This window comes from Calliphora vicina, chromosome 2 (genome assembly GCF_958450345.1).
Source record: "Calliphora vicina chromosome 2, idCalVici1.1, whole genome shotgun sequence".
NCBI classification, from domain to species: Eukaryota; Metazoa; Arthropoda; class Insecta; order Diptera; family Calliphoridae; genus Calliphora; species Calliphora vicina.
Window position 1 is genome coordinate 65,054,934 of NC_088781.1, and position 7,704 is coordinate 65,062,637.

Sequence of the window (7,704 nt, forward strand, 5' to 3'; positions counted from 1 at the left end):
CTTTGTTGTATTGGACTATTAAAAAATAGGATACGAAATGTATTTTAAAGAAATAAATTTCAAAAATTTATTGCCAAAAACTTAATTCCCCCATGCAAATCCATAAAGAATCCAATTAACAATTTTAAATTCACATTTCGTATTTATTAGATTCGAAAAAAAATGTTCAGCTTTTTGAAATATCGTTAAGAACAAAAAAAAACAAGTAAGAGTACTATATTCGGCTGTGCCGAATCTTATATACCCTCCACCTAAATATGATGGTATAACAACTGAATAATATACTTAACAATTGTTAGAAATACTAGTTTTCGCAGACAATATTTTATTTTAAAAGTACATAATATAATTGAAATTCCTATTGGAACGTTGAAATTTAACAATTTATATACTTAATATTTAGTTAATACGTTTGGTCAACATTTTTCCTTTTTTACCAGATTATAAAAAAGGGTATACAAATATATTTAGACAAATTTCAAGCTATTGGGTTGTAGGACTTATATGGGAGCTATGACCTATTATGAGTCGATTGTCATAAAATATTTTAACGTGATTTTTATGTATTTATATTGGAGTTGTTGCGAAATATGGACCAATATTCACAAAATTCAGTAGTATGATTTTAAAAATTACTGATCGGTGTACTATTTTGGTTCAATATATGGAAGCTATTACCTATTATGGACCTAAGTATTTGAGAGCTATTTTTGTACAATTTTATATAAACAACGCCATTATCAAAAGTGGACATTATATGGGAGATATGGTTAATTATGGACCAATATTTTAAAAATCTTGTAGTACGATTCTTGGATACAAATTAGTGATCGGTGTAAAATTTTGGTTCAGTACAGATTACTTTAAATATTTGTGCAGGTTAATGTGTTTTCCGGAAGTGATTCTTATATGGAGGCTATGACCAATTATGGGCCTATCATCGTAACATTTGGTACATCGATTTTTGTGTACATATATTGAACAAATTTGTTTCGAATTTTAACCTGATAACTATATTTGTAAGAAATTTATGAGGATATTAGTGATTTTCGGGAGTGGACCTTATATGGGAGCTATGGTTAAATGTGGACCGATATTCACAAAATCCAGAAGTATGATTACTGGATTCAAATTACTGGATCTGTGCGTAATTTCATTTTGATATCGATATGTTTTTAATACTTTTTAAGGTTAATATCTTTTTTCGGAAATGGGCCTTATAGGGGAGCTATGACCAATTATCGGCCAATCTGCATAAAATTTGGTACAGTGATATCTATATATATGACTATAACTTTTGTCGAATTTTAGTATGATAAATGTATTTATAAGAGATTTATGAGTACTTAACTGATTTTTGGAAGTGGACCTTATATGGGAGCTGTGGTCAAATATGGACCGATATTCACAAAATCCAGTAGTATGATTTCTAAATATAAACTATGGATGTGTGTGAAATTTTGTTTTGATATTGATATTTTTTAGATATTTATGTAGGTTATTGTGTTTTTCGGAAGTGGTCCTTATATGGGAGCTATATCCAATTATCGGCCGATCTTCATAGAATTAGGTACAGCGATTTTTGTATATATGGGGAGTATTAAGTGATTTTCGGAAGTGTACTTTATATGGGGGCTATGGTCAAATATGGGCCGATCCATGAAAAATTTTGTAATATAATTTCTTTTACCACGAAACTTAGTTTTGCTGAATTTCATGTGGATATTCCTATTCTGTAGGCATTTATAGACCATAGAACCATATTTCGGGAAGAAATTTGTATGGGGGCTAGGAGAAATCATGGACCGATTCATATAATTTTCACCAGAGTTACTCCTTTTATCACAAAAGTAACGAGTGCAAAATTTTATGATATTAGCTGCAATAAATTTACAAAAAATGTCCAAAAATATGTGAAAATAATCCATTTTTTTTTGAGGTTGTCCTACAATTTCATTCATAACTTTGGTTCCACTGTACCGATTTCGCTGATTTTCAATACCAAACTGCTTAGGACAATAATAAACATTTTTCTTGCAACTCTATTAAGTTTGTTTGCGTATTTTGGACGTGAGCGTGTTTTACACAGACGGACAGACGGACATGGCTCAATCGTCTTAGAATTTCATAAGGATCAATAATATATATACTTTGTTGGGTCTCAGATGAATATTTGTCAATGTTACACACGGAATGACAAACTTATATATACCCTCATTCACCACTTATGGTGGTGGACTTTTAAACGTTAACCGATTTTGCTCAAATTTACCTCATTTGGATTTTAGATGACGGAGAACAAAATTCAAAAAGTGCAAGATAAGGGCCACCATATTATGTAGCCTAAACTCCCTCCAGCATAAACTCTATTGAAATAAGTTATGATTAAGAAGATTCAAAGATTTTTCTAAGTTGAAATCGCGATTTTTATCTTAATCAAATTCCATGCATCAATTAATTTAATTTTATTTTATTTATGTAATTAATTGATGATGCATTTGCAACAAAATTACAAGTTTTTTCAAAAGTTCCAATTAAACTACATTAATATTTGTTTATTTATTAATTTATTCATTCTTCTAACTCTAAAATTCTACAAAAATATGAAAACAGTTAATAGCAATAAATACTGGAACAATATATTTCATCTCTATAAAATACAATTTTTGGCCAGATCTACTAAATGCTGACGCTTTAACCAATATCTTTTCATTATTACTTTCCATTTCCTCCAGTTTTGCCAATTTATTTTCACTATTATGAAATTGCATTTTCTGGGGACTTTGTTCTCCTTCGATTTTCTGTAAAATTAATTTTTTGTAGTTTTTAAATTCTGTACTTTTTCCAATGTTTTCTTCCATTTTTTTAGCTATATACGAAATACTTTCTAGAATGTGCTCTTTGTTTCTTGCTTTGATTCCATCTTGTAGTAAACCGGCCATTATATGTCCCAATCCTAATTGTATTAACTCATTCAATTGTTTCTTACCAATCGATTCAGCAGTATTCTTTTTATATTCGTTACATTTTTGGTAAATTTCAAAATATTTTCCCATTTCAGATTTTTCACCATCAATGAAACGTGATTCTTTCAAGAAACAACTCAGCATATTTGCGGTTAACGGTGTACTTTCGGTTTCCTTGAATGACATGTCATAGAACTTTTGGATTTTTGATTTTGGTGTAGTGTCCAAGATATCAAAGCAATGCTTGGGATTATTGGCTAAAATGAGATAAATTTTTAAAATTTTCAGAAACTTTTGAGATACAAATTGATAATTGTGAGTAAAATTAAAAACACTCTGCCCCCATATAATCTAGCCAAACTAATTATATAACTTATTATACGCTTTGATTTAATCCTCGATAGGTGGGACATTTTATGCCCGACATTACTGCACAGCGCAGTAATTTGGAAAAAAAGAGGGGATAATTCTGTAATTTCTAAACAGACAGTTCGATTTTAGTAAAATTACCCAATGTTTTGTAAATAGAGTTTTCTTAATTAACAAATGCATGTTTTTTTCAGACTTCCAAATATTATGTTGACCAATTAAACAGGGCAACAAAATCGAAAAAAAATGTACAGGCCTTTTAAACCACTATACTATTTTGATGTATTGTGGCCAATGATCGCTTCAAACGAATTAGTTGGGTTCGGTACAGGTTCCCTCTGAAGGCCCGGCCATAAATAGGACCTTTTGGTCCCACCAAACACAGAGCATAAATTTAGCGCCATGGATATTTGGCATACGATATCTTACGCTTCGGGTTATCGTAATGGATCCATTTTCCACCGCAAGTAATGATTCGTTGCAAAAATGATTTTCTTTTATAGCGTTCAAGCATCATTTCGGACATGCAAAATGTCCTAAATCCCAAAAATTTGTTATAGAAATAGCATCCGAAAGATGCGCATTAATAAAAAGGATGTAAGTTTTTCAAACATCATCAGTTTTTCCTAGCATTCCAAAATTTACTAGCCCCAATTTTTTTAACGTATTTTATCTATCTACACAGAGTTGAAATCTAAATCAACAGGGTAGTGGCTAAATTCTAATTCAACTGCTTAATAATTTTTGAACTTCCCTAGCTGTTCGTGGGAATTAGATGCCATTCGTAAATATGAACAATCTTGCAAAAGTGAACTGGCCTGGTTTTAACTAGTTCATATTATCGCGAGTGCACTGTATATGGTCTAGTTCAAAACCAATAAGTACTGTCGCACCGTATAATATGCCTTTTTATAAATGTTTAAGAAACTAACGAATTTTTGAATTGAATTGAGCGTAATTTTTAATTAGAAATTCTGCTAACCTTTTCGGGACTACTGTGATAATACGTACCAGCAGTTTTTAAATGCAATTTCTTATCTAAATAACACCAAACTGAAATTTTAGCAGCTTGAAGTCGGCGCACAGTAGTATAGAAATAATATAGAGGGAAATAAATCTCTAACTTCTAAACGTTTGGTTCCAAAGAGGAAGTCTAATCGCAAATTATGTCACTTTGGGATACCCTCGCTTGGATTCCGATTTCAAGAAAATTACAAAATAAAGAATCTACTAGTCAAGCACTATAAAAACCCTTATCCCGTATCTGTCAATTATCTCTTATAGCTTAGGAGATATGCGTATTTGAAAATTAAATTTTTAAAATTTTTACACACCTTTTTTGATATCAGAGGGTCAAAATATTTCACGAATTTCTCCATTTTTATTTTATTAGACCAGTATGCCAGTAGATCATACTGGTGAAGACCAGTATGATATCAAAAAGTGTACAAAGATGATATGCTCAGGCTGCAACAACGCTTTGTGTTACAAGTGTTTTGGACCATTCCACAAATTAAATCCCTAATTACATTTCTAAAATGCTATAAATAAGCAAATAAATGTGTACTTTCATCTAAATTTAATAATATTCTGATGTTTTATTCATTTTTTAATTTCGAATCTCCCATCAAGAACACGGATTGTTATTATATGTCCCACTAAAAATGCTTATTGGGATTATATGTCCCAGGATAAAAGGACGATTTCAGGATTTCTGAGTATGCAGAACATAATTCTTTTGCTTATTGGGATTATATGTCCCAGGATAAAAGGACGATTTCAGGATTTCTGAGTATGCAGAACATAATATTTTGTCCTCATCTTTTAGAAAATGCAAAAATTTCTACCGTATATATTTTGGTTCTCAAAATAAAACTCCGTCCCGAATGGGTTAAATTATAAAGTATTGAGTATCCAAATATAAAGTATTGTGAAATATTCAATAATGAAAGTATCGAAATTTACCATCACCAACAATAGTTAATAATAATGCGATTTACCTGATAAAACTGTTACAATTAGCAAAAGTTTTAAAAATGTAAATAAAATTAAACTTTCCATTTTAATTTTATTTAGATTACGAGTATTTAATTGTTTACTTGATTTGTTAAATGATTTATTTGTGATGTTGTCTCTAACAATGGATGAAGATAAACTGAACGTACTATATTAAAAAGAAACATTTCAGTTTTAGAATAAAGACCTAACAAAATGTATTGTAGAATAATATTTATGATAACCACAAGTGACTCAGAATGAAACATACAAATAGATACTGTCAGCAAGATTAGCCATTTACACTAAAGATCGGTTATAACAAACTTCATGAGACTAGGAAAAAATAAGAAAAGTTCTTAAAATTATCTCCACAAACTGACCGGCCGTACCTCTCCTAAAATTACGGAATTATAATATATGCAGAGTCAAAAATTCGTTTTACGCACTTGTATTTATTCCTAGTGTAACATATGGCCGCAACAAATGTTTTCCATTTCAGTTTATCAATAGACACAATTTTCATCTCATTCCTTCTCAATTTGGCTTCTCCAAGTGTTTGCAGGTCTACCAGGTATTCTGGGACCTTTGAGATTTTATTCAACGGATTGTCGAGTTATATCATTTACAGGTTTTCTCATTGTGTTATATATGTTTATGTCTAATAGAACTATCAGTACGTTTCCACAAATGGTTTGAAATTCTAAGAATACGCCTGAGCAATCTGAACTTCTTTAATCCTCAAAAGGATCATTATAACCGAAAATATAATAAGTTAAATTGAAAAATCTCTATTATATTTTAAAGACAAAAAAGTGCGTTTAATTTCAAAAAAAAAAACATCAAATGAAAAACGTTAGTGAATTTTAAAACAACCCTTCCAAAATCAAACAATTTCAAACACTTGAATTCATTGTTAAAGCTAAACGCATCAAACGCATATAAAATAATAAATGAATCTTTTGTTTTACTTTTTCTATAAAACTCAAGAGCACTTGAAGTTTATATTTTATGACAACATTAATTAATTAAAAATCGTTTAATTCCTATAAGTCCTGTGGTTGAATCATCATTTAATATTAAGGTGGAGATTATTAATTCAATATTTTAAGAATGATATTATGCCAAGGGCAACCAGAAATATGTCCAAAAACGGAAAATATACCCTTAAAATTTAAAAACATTTTTTAAAAAAACAAGAATGAGAGCTATATTCCGCTGTGCCAAATCTTATATACCCTTCATCTATTTATACTTCAAAATAAAAATTTTAAATATCACAGTACAACACATGATTTTGGGACTCAATTCTAACAATTGCACGTGAAAGTAGCCCCAAAAATAAGAACTTATGCATCATTAGTTTTGTCAATTTGGCTGCCGTAATAATTTAATGGCCATACGATTTTTTTCCTCAAGGTGGATTTTTATCACTTTTTCTATATTTTAGAACGGTAATATCTCGTATACCGTACGGAATATCTCTTTTGTGCCTGAAGCAAAGTTGTATATATTGAAAAGTAGAGGAAAAGTACGGAACATACCTACCCGAAAAAGGTGCATCCAGTGCCTTAAAAATCGCAAAAATGCCCATTTTTTAAATTTTTTTACCAATTTTTCACCTTTTTTGCTCAATAACTGGATTACAAATCCAATTTGGACCGAACACCATGAAATTAGGTCATGTGATTTGTGTTTATATGAAAGTTATTTATCATGAATTTTGCTTCTATACCATCATTTTTAACAGATTTATTCACTTTAAAGTGATTTTCGGATGCGGGTCTTATATGGGAGCTATGAATAATTATGGACCGATTATAATAAAATTTGGTGACATAAATTTTGTATATATAAAACTTATTTGGAGCGAAATTTGTGTAGATACATACATAAATTAAACATTTATGACCGATAAAGTCCAATTTCGGGAGGACATTTGTATGGGGGCTTGGTGAAATAATAAACCGATTTCAGCCAATTTCAACAGGCTTCGCCCTTGTGCCGAGCAAATTATATGTACCAAATTTTTTAATTTAGTAGGTAAAAAATCGAGGTTGTCCTGATTTTTTCCTTATATCTCAGCCATTTGTGGACCGATTTTGTTGATTTTAAATAGGAAACTTCTCGAACGCATGTCTGACATAATTATTGAAGATTTCGATCCCGAAGATATCTGGGGTCTTCAGAAAATTGATTTCAAAAGACAGACAAACGGACATGGCTTAATCGACTCCGCTATCTATAGGGATCCAGAATATATATACTTTATAGGGTCGGACAATTATATTGTGGAAATTACAAATGGAATGACAAACTTACATATATATATACCCTTCTCACGAAGGTGAAGGGTATAATAAACTAATAAAAA

At 30.4% G+C, this 7,704-nt stretch overlaps 1 long non-coding RNA gene across 1 annotated transcript; it reads right to left on the reverse strand.

The window, feature by feature from the left end:
• Positions 1-2,550: 2,550 nt before the first annotated feature.
• Positions 2,551-5,490, reverse strand: LOC135952191 (uncharacterized). The gene is made up of 2 exons (XR_010576020.1): positions 5,336-5,490; positions 2,551-3,223 (listed from the first exon to the last, which is right to left on the reverse strand). It is a non-coding gene; the product is annotated as an uncharacterized LOC135952191 (long non-coding RNA).
• Between the last annotated feature and the right edge of the window lie 2,214 nt (positions 5,491-7,704).